The 17,377-nt window shown below is 38.2% G+C and overlaps 1 protein-coding gene across 12 annotated transcripts in view; it reads right to left on the minus strand.

The window, feature by feature from the left end:
* Positions 1-12,689, minus strand: part of CLOCK (clock circadian regulator) — a 142,457-nt gene extending 129,768 nt beyond the window's left edge. For 9 of the 12 annotated variants that reach the window (XM_032400402.1, XM_032400397.1, XM_032400404.1 and 6 more), the window contains exons 1-2: positions 12,511-12,665; positions 11,171-11,249 (exon numbers count right to left, since the gene is read on the minus strand). The gene's annotated coding sequence lies outside the window, so the exon portion shown is untranslated. Of the gene's footprint in view, positions 1-11,170; positions 11,250-12,210; positions 12,440-12,510 lie in introns of those variants that run through there. The other 3 variants (XM_032400405.1, XM_032400394.1, XM_032400393.1) reach the window with 3 other exon arrangements.
* Between the last annotated feature and the right edge of the window lie 4,688 nt (positions 12,690-17,377).

Consider the following 17,377-nt stretch of genomic DNA (forward strand, 5'->3'; position numbering starts at 1 on the left):
TACATAAGACAGATTTCATAAAGACCCACACAAAATGGTTAGTTGATTTTTGACAAAAGCAGAAAGGTAATTCAGCAGAAAAAAGGATGATCTTTTCTCAACAAATGGTGTTAGAACAACTTCCCTATGTGGGGGGAAAATTTTCTTTAAAGAATCTCAACCCTTTCTTCATACTATAAAAAAATAACTTGAAATGAATCAGACTTAAACACAAAAGCTAAAACTATAAAACTTCTATAAGAAAACATGAGAAAAATCTTTGAGGTAGATAAGTATTTCTTTGAACATAAAATTTGAAGCATAAAAGAATTGATAAATTATATTTCATCAAAATTTAAAACTTCTCAAAGGGGCACCTGGGTGGCTCAGTCATTAAGCATGTGCCTTCAGCTCAGGTCATGATCCCAGGGTCCTGGATCGAGCCCCACATCGGGCTCCCTGCTCAGCGGGAAGCCTGCTTATCCGTCTCCCACTCCCCCTGCTTGTGTTCCCTCTCTCGCTGTGTCTCTCTCTGTCGAATAAATAAATCTTTAAAAAAATTTAAAAATAAATAAATAAATAAATAAAACTTTTCAAAGGCACCATCAAGAAAATAAAGGAAGGCACAGGTTGGGAGGTAACTTTCACAATTCTAACATCTGATAAGAACTTCATATCAAAATATACTAGAGAAAAAGAAGCTTTTATGTTTCAATAAGCAACCTATTTTTCTAAATGGGCAAAAGATTTGACCAGACATTTCACAAAAGAAAACACAGGAATGACCAATAAGCACATGAAAACATGCTCACTATCATTAGCTATTAGAAAAATGTAAATTGAAACCACAATGAGATATACCATTACACAATCACTAGAATGGCTAAAATTCAAAACAGTGACAATACCAAGTGTTGACAAAAATGTAGAGCAACAGAATCTCCTATTTCTGAGGAAGATATAGTTTCCCACTTGAGGAAACAGTTTGATGGTATCTTGTAAAGTTAAACATACAACCCAGCAATTCCATTCCTAGATGTTTGCCCAGGTGAAAAACCATGTCCAAAAATGTTTAGCAGTTTTGTTCAAGGACAAAAGTTGGAAGCAATCCAAACATCCACCAACTGACAGTTATAAACAAATTATGTCATATTCCATACAATGAAATAGTATTCAGCCATAAAAAGAAACAAACTATTGACAAGAGAAGTATCAAAAGCATTATGCTAAATGCAAGCCAGACCCAGAAGACAACATAAAGTATGACTTCTTTTATATTACGTTTGCAGAAAAGGCAAGAGTGTGTTAATAGAAAACAGATTAGTGGTTGCCAGTGGGGAGAGAATTTTTCAGGGTGACGGGAATTTTCGGTATCTTGATTGTGGTGGTGGATACAAGAACGCAGCTGTCAAAATTCAGTAATACGTATACTTATATTGAGTAAACTTTACCACATATAAATAAATCCGAGCTTTAAGAAGTAAGCTAGGTCAAAAACTAAAATCCAACTACCTAATATACAATAAAATAACACAAAATTGCTCATGGAAATTAAGTATTGTGTGTAGCTTTAAAAATAAGAAGTCCACATCCAGGTAAAATAGAGTAGCTTACAGTAGGCTAATATTCTTGCCAAGAACAACTAGAAAAGCTACAAAAATCCTATTCTGCAGAAAGATGTGGAAAGAGAGAGAACAAGACAGTCTAAAATTCTAGGGAAGAAAGAATCTTTTAAAAGTGTTTAGATGATCTGCAGTTGTCACTGGGTATATTTCCTGATTATGAGCATGGGCTGGAGGCTGAAAACAGACTTGTCCTGTGCAAAACATTGATGCTAAAGAATCAAGAACTCAAAAGAGCTTTTCGTGTTCACACTGGGCTGGAGTAATAAAACTGGAAGACTGCAGGGACTTCAAGATCAAGGCTACTATCTCCACAAGGACATCTGCTTAATTTTAAAACTGTGTAGGGTAAGAAGGCTAAATAGTTAACTGAAAAAACTGAAAAACTTTGAAAAGCAAAGTGAAATTTCCCATCTTTGGCACTTCTAAGAGGACAAAGACCATCAGACTCTGAAGTGAAAGTCCTGGAAGACCATACTGTACAAATAAGGCAAATAAGAGGAAGAGTATCATCAAACTACTAAAATAGCAATCTAGCCTCCATATAAATTAAGATGATTGGCTCCCCATTCTACCTGCCTAGAAGAAAAAGGGGACCCTGTCTGGCAAAACATACTCAGTAATGCTTACTTTATTTTGTTTTTAATCATAACATCTGGTATTCAATAAAAGATTATAAAACAATCAACCAACTTGATCTAATTGCCATTTACATAACATCAGCCAATAACAACAGAAAATATATTCTTTTTCAAATGTACATATAACATTTACCAAGATAGACCATATTCTGGGCCATAAAACAAATCTCAATATAATTAAAAGGATCCAAGTCACATAAAGTATGTTCTCTAATCACAATGATACTAAATTAAAAATAACAGACCTCTGGAAAATCCTCAAATATCTAGAAACTAACACACTTCTAAATAATGTATTGGTCAAAGATGACACCAAAAAGCAAATTAGAGACTATTTTGAGCTGAATGAAAATGGAAAAATATATATACATAAAATTTTGTAAGCAGTACTTAGAGGGAAGTTCATAGCACACAGGGCACGGGGGAGGTGGAGAGGCAATCAATGACCTCAGCTTGTACCCTAAGAAACTAGAAAAAGAAAACAGACTAAAACCAAAATTAAAGAAAGAAAATAATGAAGTTCAGAGCAGAAGTAGGAAATAAACAACAACAAAATAGAGAAAACTGGCTAAACCAAAAGCAGATTCTTTGAGAACCTTAATAAAATTAATAAATCTCTAGCTAGACTGATCAAGTGAAAAAGAAGACACAGATTTAAAGTCCTACTGAATCTCTATGGTATATATTTAATTCACTATAGATTCTATAGATATTTAAAGGATATTAAGATTATAAACAACTTTACCAATAAATTCTACAACAGAGATGAAATGGATAAGTTCCTTCAGAAACTTAGCATCGGGGGACACCTGGGTGCCTCTGTCAGTTAAGCATCTGCCTTCAGCTCAGGTCATGATCCCAGGGTCCTGGGATCGAGCCCCACATCGGGCTCCCTGCTTAGCAGAGAGCCTGCTTCTCCCTCTCCCTCTGCCTGCTGCTCTGCCTATCTGCTCCCTCGAACTCTGTGTCAAATAAATAAATAAAATCTTTAAAAAAAAAAAGAAAAAGAAAAAGACACTCAGCATGTGAAGAGCTACATACAACAACATGACCAATAACCAACAGAAAAACAAACCATATAAGCAGACCAGTAGAAGATGCAAATACTAGAACAGACAAGCATTTAAGTAACTAATCAATATATTCAGGAGAATTGGAGTATTAAAAAATCTATAAAATAGGATTAATGCTCTAGCACTCAAAATCACAACGTAAAATTAAGAATACAATAGATCTGTTTCAACAAAAGAGAAAATAGTTTTACTAATGGAATAAGGGTCAATAGAAGATACCCAAGTAAAATACTGAGAAAAAATTTAAGAGATGTGTGGAACATGATCATTGACTTGTAATATGTCTAAATTAGAATCTGAAAAGAGGGAAACAGAAGCAATATTTGAAGAGGAATAACAGAACATCCTCAAATTAAAAGGCATCAAACTATTAATTCCAAAAGCTCTATGAACATAAAACAAAATACTATACAAAGCACACCTCAACACACTATAGTCAAACAGCTAAAACACTAAGACAAAAGAGAAAGTCTTAAAAGTAGTCAAAGAGGGGCGCCTGAATGGCTCAGTCAGTTAAGCAGCTGCCTTCAGCTCAGGTCATGATCCCAGGGTCCTGGGATCGAACCCCGCATCGGGCTCCCTGCTCAGCAGAGAGCCTGCTTCTCCCTCTCCCTCTGTCTGCCGCTCTGCCTACTTGTGCTCTCTATCTCTGTTAAATAAATAAATAAAAATCTTTAAAAAAAAAAAAGTAGTCAAAGAAAAATAAAAGACACATTATTCTCAACCAGACTATAAGGTGATAATTACCTTCAATAGGACTGGCAGCCGACTTCAACAAAAAGCCAGAAGACAACAAAACATTTTTTTAATAAAGAAAAAAAAATAACTACCAACTTATTCAGTAAAAAATATTCTTCAAAAAAGAATGTGAAATTAAGACAGTCTCAAATAAAAATGAAAAAAAAAAAAATCAGTCAGTAGGTAGTATTGCCAGTATTAAAATATATACTAAAGGAAGCTATTCAGACAGAAGGAAAATGATCTCAGAAACACAAAAAGACAGGAAGGAAGAAACCTAGAAAGCATAAATATTAACAAAAATTGGCTGCCTAAAATAATACTAATAATGCCTTATGCAGTTTAAAATATGTACAAAAAAATACAGAACAATAATAATGCAAAAAGGTTGGAGGAGTTAAAATGTAAGAAACCTGCATTATTGGGGAATGATAGAAGTAGTCATTTGTACTATAAGTATACTTGTTATAATCTCTGGAATAACCACTAAAGATATAATAAAAAAAATATATAACTCACAAACAAATAGGAGGAAGAAAACAATAAAAATAACTCCAAAGAAAGCAAAACAGAAGGGATAAAAAGGAATGAAAGCAGATGATTCAAAGAAGTCAAAGTTGATGGTAGCAGCAAACTTAGCAGTAAAAAAGTAAATGAACTAAATATTCAAAGTAAAAGACTAACACTTGATTAAAATAAATATAATCTGTATTCACAAAGACATCCAGAAAACATGAAAGCTTAAAAAACTGCACATATCCCACTTACCATAAAATTGCAACAGGTACACACACACACACACACACACACACACACACACACACAAATGCCTCAGAAAATACTGAAAAAAAAAATTTAACTGGGTTCATTCCTGAGATTTTAGGTGATTTTTTTCCATCATAGATTTTCTTTGTAGTTTCTGGCACTTTAATTCTTTTCTAAGGAGCAAGACCCATTTTCATAAAAACCACAACACTTTTCAAAAGGAAAAAAAAATCAGTTTACAAATTTTAATGATCAGCTCCAAGAAAGTACCAGACTTACAGAAAAAGAACATGATCAAGCCTAAAAAGTTAAACGATATAAACTTATTTCACACAACGAACTCTAATCTTGAAACTAAGAAACCTTTACACCTTTATAATTATAAATACATCATATCATCACCATCTCTGATGGAGACAAAAATTATCAGGTAAGAGTTGGAAATAGGTTTTCCCATTAACTAATGGTTCCCTCACCTCTCTTGCTTCTAATAAAAATCTGATATTTCCACTGTACTATATGTTAAACTTGTAAAATAAAATTTAAGTCCTAACATTTTTCATTTTAATTTGTGGGTTGTTTCCTAAATAACTTTTTCTTATATTACCTCAACTAAAATTTAAGTGTCAACACAGAAGAAAACCAGTTACCAGTTTCATGAATCAAAACTTGGCAAAGGACGTCAAAAGAAAAATATACAACACCATGCATCTTGGAAGCATGCTCTAGTAACTTTATTATTCTAAGTCACATAAAAAGATCAAATATTCCCAAACTTTCTATATAAAAACAAAACTCTAAGCAACTTATTTAAATATATTTAAATTGGGAGGGGGAAAAAAAGGTAAGAGTCCTGTCTGGTATACACTATGAAAATAACAAAACCGGAAAAACAACTAACATTTATTGACCACTTCACTATGGGATGCTCTTTGTTCTAAGTAATTTGCATGTGTTGTCTCATTTAATCCTCACATCATATTATAAACTAGTATTATCTTCCTTTTACAGATGAGAAATTGAAGTAACGTTTGTCCAAGGTCATACAACCACCTAGCAGTAAAGCCAGGATGTGAATGCCAAGCAAGCTAGCTCTAGAACCTTGCACTCTTAATCACTACACCATGCTATCAATGTTAGTAATTAAGATCTTGTTAAAGTAGTATGCTTTCTTTGTTATTAAGTTTCAGGCCATAAATAAGCTTTATTTAGAATAAATAAATAAATAAATAAATAAATAAAACAAACCAGATATTTTAACCATCTGGTCATATCACTGAGACAATACCATCTAAAAACTTCCTACTTTTCACAACAGAAAAAAGTAAAAAAGCAGTCACTATCTAAAGTATATTCATTAAACCTGAGAAACTTCCAAAAATAGACAATAGAAGGCACACTAAAAACTACTGCATTAAACTGTCTGTAAGATCTTATCTATTTTCTCTTGAAAGTAATTTAACTTAGTTTTTCTCCCCAACTTAAACTAGAAGATCCAGATACCTAGGAGTAGAATAAAATGTCACAGAAATCGTATATAAAGCTAATGTCAATTTTTTGGGTGATGAAGGAGTCTTTCTTAGTATTTACATTTTCCTTTTAAGGAAGTGTTTTGGAGCAAACAAAAAAACCTCTCTGTTGAACTTCATTTTAATCGTGTGTATGGACTGCTTCATAGATCCCCACCCTACTTAGAAGGCTTGTTATCCAGAAGAAAATTGTTATCCAAATGATTTATGCTCATGAAATGCAAAGTTAGTTTAATACAATTCAAAGTAAAACATACTTTAGAAATAAACATTATAAAAATCTTGGATTCACTATTATGGATCATTATTAAATAATTATATACTTATGGTATATTTTTCCAACAAAAAGCACAAAAGTTCGGTTTAATCTGGATAATACAAATTCAGTATCAATCTACTGAAATTCTTTTTTTTTAAAGGAGAAAAAAAATCTCATTTTTATTATTAGAAAATAGAAGTAAAGAAAGCTTGCTATTCCTGATTTTTGTAGAGTCCCATTTACACATGACATACCTAAATCCACATGACTACTTAAATTCTAATTCAAAAGTGACACCGTTTTAAAAATTGATTAAGTGTCCAACTGAAAAAGATCAGTTAGTAAATTACTACACATAGATGAGAGTACTCCACACCCATTAAAAATAATCATGTTGTAGAAAAATACTGACATAAAAATGTTCAGGATTCATTGTTAAGTGAACAGAATAATTTGTACTACAGTAGATGCATTATGAGCCCATTTTGTAAATACCATATGTCTTTAAGTACATATATATTTATATAATGGCTAAACAAAATGCAGGAAGAAGATATTCCAGGTTAACAATGGCACCTCTTTGTAGTGGGATTTCCAGTGATATGTTAAAATTTTAATTCATGCTTTTTCATGTCTCCCAAATTTTCTACGTTAGGGATGTGCTATTTTTATAACTGGGGAAAGAGATTAAGAAAAAGACAAAGACACTATTTACATTAAAGCCGTATTTTAATACAAATAACAAATTCTTAACTAGAGATATGGCTTAACCCTTACTAGTAAAGCCCCCATCTGTGGTTTATTTTGTTTTGTTTTTAAATACAAAACCTCTTAACATGAACCAACCTGTATTCTTGTTTTCCACTACTCTGGGTGAGAATTAAAAATTAAAGTACCTGATTAAATGTGAACTCTGAAAAAAGATGGGAATTTCTTACTATTTGACCTCATAATTGTAGAAATTAAATAAAATAAATGTAAGTCACATCCTAAGCAATATAAGTCAAAAGCAAGTCACAAAAATTTATTTTTTTTAAAAGTGATTTCTTTTTGCTGATTTCTAAGACTTAAAATAATAAGCAGAATTACATCTTTGTGAAATACACACCTAAAACAGGTAACAAAAAGAGTCGACAGTAAAGAGGATGGGTTTAGGTACTTTAGAGTTTGCATAACCAAAAACATGGAGAAAAACAGGAATCCTAATTCACAGAAGTTACACTAACAGAGCTATATAAATGACTAACAAGTGGTTGTAAAGCAACCTATAAATATGCCATAATAATTATAGTTAATTAGTAGGAAATAAATTGCTCTGACATTTTATTAAGTAAGTCATACAACTCCATCTAGAATTTTAGACTTGGTAAAGGGAAAATGCAATCTTTATTAGTACAGTGTCTATAAGAAACGACACATAAAAAAATTTATGCATCTGCAAAGAACTGGAAGGAAACAGACACAAAACAATAAAAGGTAATTTTTCTGTAACATGGAACTTCAATTTTCTACAATGTTGTTTGCTTTCATAGTTTAAAATATTTGCAGCAAACATATTTTAATTGACAGCACTAGAAGTAAAAAGTGGGCGAGAGGGTACATTAAATATGCGCTTTGAGAAAAGGAAACAAGCAATTGACTCTTAATACTAACACTGCCTGACATACTAGATGATAGATAACAGTTAACTGAGAGAATTAAATTTCCTAATATTTCTAACAATCCTGAAATCTAAGAGACGTTGTATTATAATTATCAAATTAAACATCAAATGGCTCTTTCCTGTAGACTGTTCTAAAAACAAACAAAAAAAGCAACTATCAGTTAGTCTTATAAATGTCTGGTATAATGATACAACTTAACTCCTACTTACTCGTTAAAAGCTAAGATTTGAGCTTTCTAAATTTGTTCTATCCTTTCTTAACTATTTAAAAGGTTGAGATATAAACTCTTCCTCCAAACGCCATGCCTGTAAAAATAAAAAGCTGGAAACAGTCTCACCCTTATAAACCTTATATATGTTTTTCTCCTGGAATCTATCATTTCCTATCCTGTGTTATAATCATTACATACGTGCTCTTTTAACTACACTAGATTTCAGACCCATAGAAAGCAGGGTCAGTCATACTGCATCTTTCTATGTATCTCACATAACTTAGTAAAGACTAAATAGTAAAGATTTAGTCTTGATTGATCCTCTGAACTTTCTGCACATTCTATCACCTGAAAAGAATTATTGGAAAGGTAGTGTTCTCTTGCAGGGGGAGAGAGGAGGTGGGTGAAGGTGTGCATACTCCTTGTCTGCTGTCAAGTAAGCACAAACCAGACAAAAAGGCCTTTTCTCTTCCTTTCCCCTTCAAAGGCTAGATTCCATCTAAGTCAATCAGCGTCTCTTAGTTAAGGACAGAGTCAGCCTTCAGAGGACCTGGAGAGGTTGATGTAATCTAGGGAGTTTCTAGCGGTCTGCAAGACCAGGTCAAAACCCAAAGAAAACCCTAGAATGGGGACTCTAAAGAATCCTATAAAACCCAAGGAATCCAACTCTTTCACCTGAATACATTCTACAACCAGATAAATCTCACACCAGTACGATCTAACTGAAAATTGTAAATGTACCCCAAGCTGACTGGCCCCTAACAAGTGAAAAGATGAGTATGTTCTAAGGAGTATACCATATATTAAACTTGCTGACATACTCCAAGTTGTTTTCCTGTCCCGTGAGTAGTAACAGAGCCCCATAGTAGAGGCAAACTGACAGAAGAGACAATTCAATTTTCAATATTAAAAAGTCTATGTTTGTAAATGCACAGAAAAAGATCTAGAAAGTTAAACAACAGTGTTAACAGCAGTTATCTCTGGGGAGGGATGTGAAATAAAAGTTTAAGTGTGGAAAGGAGGTTTTCATTTATATACATATTTTATTGTTTTCATCTTTCATGAGCATCAATTTACTTCTGTAATTTTAAAAATCGTATTAACTAAAATGCTAAAATGGGATTCTATTTTTTTCAAAAAGGATTAATAAACCCAATGGAATTCAAATGAAAAATAAATGTCATTTTGCAGAAACTTGGCTACTATAGACCTACAGATCAAACAGAAATAATGCAATTATCCTATCCTACAAAATAAAAAGGAATACTGGTAACATAACAAAAATGCCCATAGCAACTGTCACCCACTACTCAACGTTCAATACTTTGATTATACAATATTAGCCACCAGAGGGAGTTTCAGTACCCTCCCCTCAAAATTACATCCACTCTAACAAAGCCCTTTTTCAATTTTAACCTAATTAAAAAGGTTACGCTAGCAGAAAAAAGAAATCTTAATACAATTTTTACAGCCATCCATAAATCATAAAAAGTTTTTATTTACTGCACCAATAGAACACTGCTTCTCAATTTTATTTTAATTTTTCATAAGAACTATATTTACAAATTGACATTTCATTGAGGTGCATGTCTGATTTCCTTAAGAGAAAAAAGTTTCCCAGTCTGAAAAGCAAACTACCTGGACAATCAAGTCTATCATCACTTTAATGGGGTGTTCATATTCTCCAATTATCACAACTTTGTGGTTAAAAAGTAAAATTTTATACAACTATGACTCCTAAAAAAAGGGGACACAAAACTAGCATCTGAAAACAGCATAACCCAGCCATAATGCCCAATGTAAATAATGCCATTATATATTTTAGCAAAGCAAAATACAACTAAGCATCTTTATAAGTTACTCTGTGATGTCAGCATCTTAAAAATTAAAGTAGAAAGAGCCCAACTTATCTTAAACTTTCTTTCAATGTTAGTTCATTTTTCTAAAAAACATTAAGATAAATCACACTGAAAATGGCCCAAATCCCAAGTAATGGAACAGAGACAGGCAGACAGACAAAACCCACATAGCAAATTACTTTGTAGAGAAGGATTTTTGTTTAATCTAGTTTGAGTCTGTAACACAGTCACAAAAAATTTTAATACAAAGACATATACAGTGAACATCTCATTTCCCACCTCCCTTCATCAGGCTACTACTTCTCCCTCTCTCCCACTGTTATTACTTCCCCAGTATCCTCCCAGTTTCTTTATAATTGAAGAGCAAACACAAGTTCATATTCTTATTCCTCCCCAACATCTTTCTTAACACATAAAGTAGCACATTATTCACATTGTCCTACACCTTGGGGTTTTTTTTCCTCTTTATAACATATTTTGGAGATCTTTCCATGCCAGTGCACAAAAAGCTTCCTCATTCTTTTTCTCATAGCTGATCATGACTAGCTCTACCACAACTTTCATCTGTCTTCTTCTGGCTAACCTTTAATGACATTCTGTTCATTCAAATACCTAATACCTGAGTTAGTTTCCTTCCACCAACAAGATTTTAAAACAAATCAGATTTGAGGTGTCCCAGGGGTTAACTTTCAAGAAAGCAACTCACTAGCTAAATTACATCCTTTTCAGAACGTTTGCTTTTGAAGCAGGTGAAGGGGCAAACATACCACAACTCTCTTATCACCAAAAATAAAGCTACAAATTAGAATGCAATCTTCAAGTGAAATTACCTTTTTTTTGATTTGGGGGATCAGCATAATAGTCATATCAACAGTGACTGTAAAACTTTCTTCTTGTGCTTTTCTTTCACTGTAAAAGAAAACATTGTTTTGATTTGGTTTTTTTTTTTTTTTTTTTTTTTAAGGCTAGTAAGCCTTGAAGCCCTATAGCGTGGCATCCTAATAGCAAGAAAACGACCACCTGATTCGATCTTTCATCCGCCAGGTCAGAGGCCGAGGCATTTATCTTTCAGGATCCTGCTGACTATTACCAACAGGACGACTTCTACATCAACGAAAACACTTCGAAGAACATAGGCTCTGCGGCGCTACGTGTTGGAAATTACACACCAGGGGCCAGAGCGCCAGGGCAGACTCCAGCTTTGCGGGCGGAAAGGGATCTAGAACAGCCAGCCGCGGTGGTGACAGGGAGCGGGGAGGCGCGGGTCGCCAGAAGGAAGACCCGGCGCAACGCCGCGAGCCCTCGAACCCGCGCAGTCGCCCGACCTGGGCGCGCGGAGCGGCGCGTTCCCCGGGAACCGAGCCCCGGAACCACGACCACTAACGGAACCAGCCCACGGGCGGCGGCCGCCGCTCGGACTGCGGACCGCGGCGGGCGGGCCGGGCGCCGGGAGGGTGGGGGTTCCCCGGAGGAGCTGGCCGCCCCGGCGCCCCATTGGGCGCCGCTCCAAACGTGCCCGAGTTGTGACAGGAATAAAGTGGGTCACAAGGCCTAGCGGGTCCCCAGCGAAAGCCCTCTCGGCACCGCGTCTCTGGCTTTCCCGGCCGCTGGAATGGCCCCAGCCCGGAGGCGCGCTCCGGCCACCGGCCCCTCCGTGCACCCCAATCCCGCCCCTGCCCCGCAGGTAACCCCAGGAGCCCCGGAGGGCCCCTCAACAAGGGCGCGACTCCACCCCAACTCCCGGGAAAAGGCACACTAGGACGATAAGCAAAACTTGGGCTTCAGCTCCCGCCTTCCCCTCCCTCGGCCGCCGCCCCCCGGCCCCACACACACACCGCCCCCCGCTCCCTCCCCTTCCCCGCGCCCTCACCGTGTGGCTTGCGGCGGCTCCGGCTTCTTCCCTCCCCCACCCTGGAGTCTGGCTGCGGTGACTCGGAACCACTAACCCGGAGCGTCCAGGAGACACCGCGGCTCCCAGCACAAGCAGCACCTGGGGCTGTGAGTGGCGCCCCCCCACCCACTTCCAAAAAAATTCCCCGCTACTGCCGCCCGCTGCTCCCCCTCCCTTCCCTTCCCCTCCTCCACCGGCACCGGGAGCACGCATGCGCCGCCGAGGCAAGCCTACCGGCGGACTTCAAGCCCCGGGCCCACCCGGTGGGGCGCCACTCACCGGGAGCGCGCACGCGTCGGCGGCCAGATTTCCTTCGCGCTCTCGCTCTCGGGGGTTTCCTTTTTAAGCCAGTAGCCGCAAGCCTAGTCTGTGATTGCGCTCGCTGCTGGCGCATGCGTCGTCAGTGACCCCCGCTGGCTCCGACGGCCGGCGCTCTGAATTTGCCCCTCCCCTCACTCTCCCTTTCCCCGGCGCAACCCGGTGCGCATGCGACTTGCCCCGTTAGGCAGCGCGGAGTCGCGGAGGGGATCCCGGGCGCCGAGGAGACTCCGGCTCCCTCGGGCCGTGCGTCTGGGCCGTCCGCGGAGGGAAACCAGGATCTCCCCGGCGCCCCCTTCCCCGTACTCATTACTGGAAAGCCGGGGAGGCGGGGCCTGGTCGGGTGGAGGGTACGGTCGGTCGGGGTAGCGTTGGCGTTAGGTCCGGGCGGCTTTGGCTTTCGCCCATTGCGGGGAGCGAGGAGGAGAAGGGAGACCTTCTTGCCGGGTGAGGCATCCGGGGGCCCGAAAGGGGACCCTCTCTCCTTTGAAAAGCAAATCGCTTTGCCAGCACGCCAGGGAAGATTTTCCGGGTGTTAGCAGGCGGAAGGCTTTTTTCATTATCTAGCGGTATCACTCGTGTTTTCTCTCTTGGGGCTGGGAGAGGTTTTTTTGCGAAGGTGGATGGACGTCCCGAGACATCTTTTCCTTCTCTCTGGAAGGAGCGCGGCTCCGGTCGCTTCTTATTGGTTGGGTGGGCCTGCGGAGACCGGATATGCGCCCGGGGCTGGAGGAGGGAGGCAGAAGAGGGTCAGGATGTGTTCATTTGGAGTTTTTCACCTGGGCTTAAAGGCTTGGTGACAGTGTAGTGGAAGATGGGGGATGAAGCACTGGGGATACACCAGGACCTGATTTGCTCGGCTTCCCTTGTTAGAAAAATGTGTGAATACTTTCTACTTACGTTAGGGGAAATTACTTCCTTGATGCTTAAAACACACTTGATCCCCATGGGAAAGCACGTTTCAGTAGTTGTAAATGATTGGAACAGAGGTCTCTACAGTCCTAATTCCTAGTAGTTTTCATGTTTTAATGAATGTCCTTTGGATTTAAAATAGAAGCCATCTTGTTTCAAAAAAATAAACAACCGTTTGGGCTATAAATTGCTCCCTTCGAGGTAACATTCACCTCAGTAAGCATTTTAAAATTCTTGCTGGGGGCGCCTGGATGGCTCAGTTAACCGTCTGCCTTCGGCTCAGGTCATGATCCCAGGGTCCTGGGATTGAGTCCCACGTGGGGCTCCTTGCTCAGTGGGGAACCTGCTTCTGCCCGCTGTCCGCCCCCCCCCCGCTTGTGTGCACTCTCTCTAACAAATAAAATCTTTAAAAAATAATAAAATAAAATTCTTGCTGAATGCTCAGAGAAAAAGAATATCAAAATTGAGGAACTGAGGATTTTTCTGTCAAGAGTGGGAAAAGAAGGATTTATTAAGCTACTCCATTATAAGAGCAGAAGGGATTTTAGTAGACATTTTTGTCCAGCATTCATTCCCTATTCTGATAATTTCCTTTGGAAAACTATTCACTAAGTCCACGTGGCTGCAGCAGGACTCCACGGGGAAAGCATATTTGAGTTAATCCTCTGTCTTAGGCTGGGTTTACCAAGAAGGGTGCTCTGTCTTTGACAATGGATTTAAATCTGGAAGAAGGATAGGCCCGAAGCCATCTCTTCACTCGTGGATTATTCTGAGAAAGAAGGTAACGTGGAAAAAAGCAGATTGAAAGATGGAGATTTGGCCTGGAAACATGTTTGACGCCCTGAATCCAATGTGGACTAAATAACTGGAAATTTCAGTTAAATTAGTCAGTTCTTTCATGTATTTGTTTTATTGTTTAAACCAGTGAGATGTTTTCTGTCACTTGCTACCATGAATCCTAAGGGATGCTGGTAGCAGGAGAGGAGGCAAGGTTAATAATACCGATAAGGTAGGTTGCAGACAGACCAGAGAGTCTGAATGCTTCCCCTATGACATGGATGTTTATATTCTGTTCTAGAGAAAGTGATCCCTCCTCAGTTCTACATCATCTAGACTTCGTATCTTCAAAAAATACCTTTGCCCCTTTTAATGGTTCCATTGTCCTCTTAGTCACTACTCTCAACGTTCATCTTTGACTCCTTCCTCTCTCACTTTCTGTATTTAATCATTTACCAAGCCCTGCTGATAATCCTGTTTCTCTGCTCAGTGTTCTGCCACTGCTTGAACATTTCCCACAGTTTGGTTCACATTTTATTTGTTCCTCCCATATTCTCTCCAAGAAGAAAACTATCAGATGTTTCTAATAACTTTTCCAATTTCCAGATTCTACTTTTCCCTTAAACATTCTGTCTCATAGTTTCATAGATCCTAAATTTATTTCCCCAGCCTAAACACAATTTATATATATAATTTAAATATTCTGTTAATTCCTTCTCATACACCTTGCTGTTACTTAAACTGGGCATTTCCAACGCTCTTTCAAACTGATTCTCCTAGCTGATGTCTTGATAGAGACAATATAGCTTAGTTGTTAAGAGTACAAAATTGGAAACTAAACTGCCTGGATTGAAATCCCACCTCTTAATATTTGCATGACTTGGAGCAAGTTATTTCTCTGTTCATTTTTCTCATCTGTAAAATGAGGATAATAGCAAACCTATCTCATGGGATAATTAAGGTATAGAAAATAGATGTAGTTGTGTACGTGTGTGTGTGTAAGTAATAGTACATGGTACATAAGAGATCTCATGTAAGTGTTGGCTAGTATTTTTTTTTAAGTAGGCTCCACACCCAGTGTGGGGCTCAACCTCATGATTCTGAGATCAAGAGTCACACGCTGTACGGACTCAGCCCGCCAGTTGCTCCTAAGTGTTGGCTATTATTAATGATATCCCCTTTTGTGTAATTCTTACGTCTCTTGCTCAAATTCTTCCCCTAGTTCCTGGGTCCCATCAGTTACAAAATCCTGTCTGTCCTTTCATAATACCTCTCTTATCCGTCCTTTCATTAGCATTACTAGTTTCACCATTATAGTTTAAAGTAAATTGGAACATAGGAAATTTAAGATATGTATAATAGGGAATATAAGGAAAGTTTGTGGGTTTTTTTATTTTTTTAAAGATTTTTATTTATTTGACAGAAAGAGCACAAGTAGGCAGAGTGGCAGGCAGAGGGAGAGGGAGAAGCAGGCTCTCCACTGAGCAGGGAGCCCGACGTTGGGCTTGATCCCAGGACCCTGGGATCATGACCTGAGTGGAAGGCAGCCGCCCAACCGGCTGAGCCACCCAGGCACCCCTGTGGGGTTTTTTTTGTTTTGTTTTGTTTTGTTTAAGAAATCTCCATGGTTTAGCCAATTACTAATACTGTTTCTAGACCCTTTAAAATAGAGGGAAGTACAATAATATGAGTTGGTATTACAGACTTTGTAGTCAAAGGTCTGGGCTTAAATCCTGGCTAATACTAAACTAAGAGACGCTGAACAAGTTAAATAATTTCTCTGAGCTTCAGAGCATTTATCTGTAAAGGTAGAAGAATAAGCATCTCAGAATTGTGATGATCAAATGTAAATTATAAACTGCTACATAAAGGTTGTGTGGTAAGGAATGGTGGTTTTAGATGTTTACAATTTGTTGTTGGAACCTAGGAATGGTTGAAACGACTCAAATTTGTAACTCCAGCCTACACCTCTCATTTGGGCTCCGTACATGTATGTCCAGTTGCCTACCTGATGTCTCCTCTTGGGTATCTCACATATCTTGCACGTCCCCTTCAATCTTTTCTCTACAGAGTAGCATGAATATTCTTTTGGAAATATGAATGAAATCACATGTTCCTACTTGAAACCCTTTTGTTTTCCATTTCATTCAAATTCCTAATCATGGTCATGATACCATTTCATCTAGCCCTTGCTATCTCTCCAATCTCATGTTCTCCATTTTCTCCTTTTCCTATAACACTCCCACCTAGAAATTTCCTTCAATTCCTTGCTAATCTCTCTATTCTCTGGCATTGGCACATGTTGTGCCCTTGCTGAACCACCTTCCTACCATTTCTCATGGCTGGTTCCTCAGTCTTCATGTCTCAAAGTCCTAACTACCCGATTTTTAAGTAGGTCTCTCTCCTACCTCTCTGCTGCCCCGCCCCCCCCCCCACAGAGTACCCACAGTTACTGCCTATTGTTGTGCCCACTGTTTCCTCCATAATACTAAGTTTAAGTTACATGTATATTTGTTTGACATTTGTTTTCTTATTAACTAACATCCCCACCATCACATGGTAAACTCCAAGAGGCAAGAACTATGTGTTTTGTCCACCACTGAATTTGCAGCATCTGTTTCAGTGCCTGAGGTGAATGAATGAATACATGAAAGGTAAAACATGCTAGAAAGAAGATTTTTAGGATTATCTTTATATCCTAGATTATGAATGCAGGTGGCAGATTATAATCCTATCAAAGCATTAGCCTTAATAATGTGTTTTAAAGTACAAAAGGGAGATAAACTGAAATCAAAAAGTGAAATATGATAACTCTTAATAACCAAGAGTGTGGAGGAAGAGCTAAAGAATGCATACAAGATATCTTTAAGGGGTTTGATATTGAGTGCTGCCCAATCACCTAAGGATCTCATTAAAACAAAAATTCTAACTCAGTTAGTCTGGGATGGGGCCTGAGATTCTGCATTTCTAACCAGCCTCCGGGAATGCTGCAAATTCCAGGACCATACTTTGACAAACAAGACACTGTAAAGTAGGGAAGGGAATTGCATGGTTGGGCAGCAAGGAATAGAGAAAAATATTAGGTTGGGATATATGAAATATCCATTTTTAATAGGTCCAAAACTGTTGAATATTGGCA

The sequence above is a fragment of the Phoca vitulina genome, unplaced genomic scaffold, assembly GCF_004348235.1.
Source record: "Phoca vitulina isolate PV1807 unplaced genomic scaffold, GSC_HSeal_1.0 scaffold3, whole genome shotgun sequence".
NCBI lineage: Eukaryota > Metazoa > Chordata > Mammalia > Carnivora > Phocidae > Phoca > Phoca vitulina.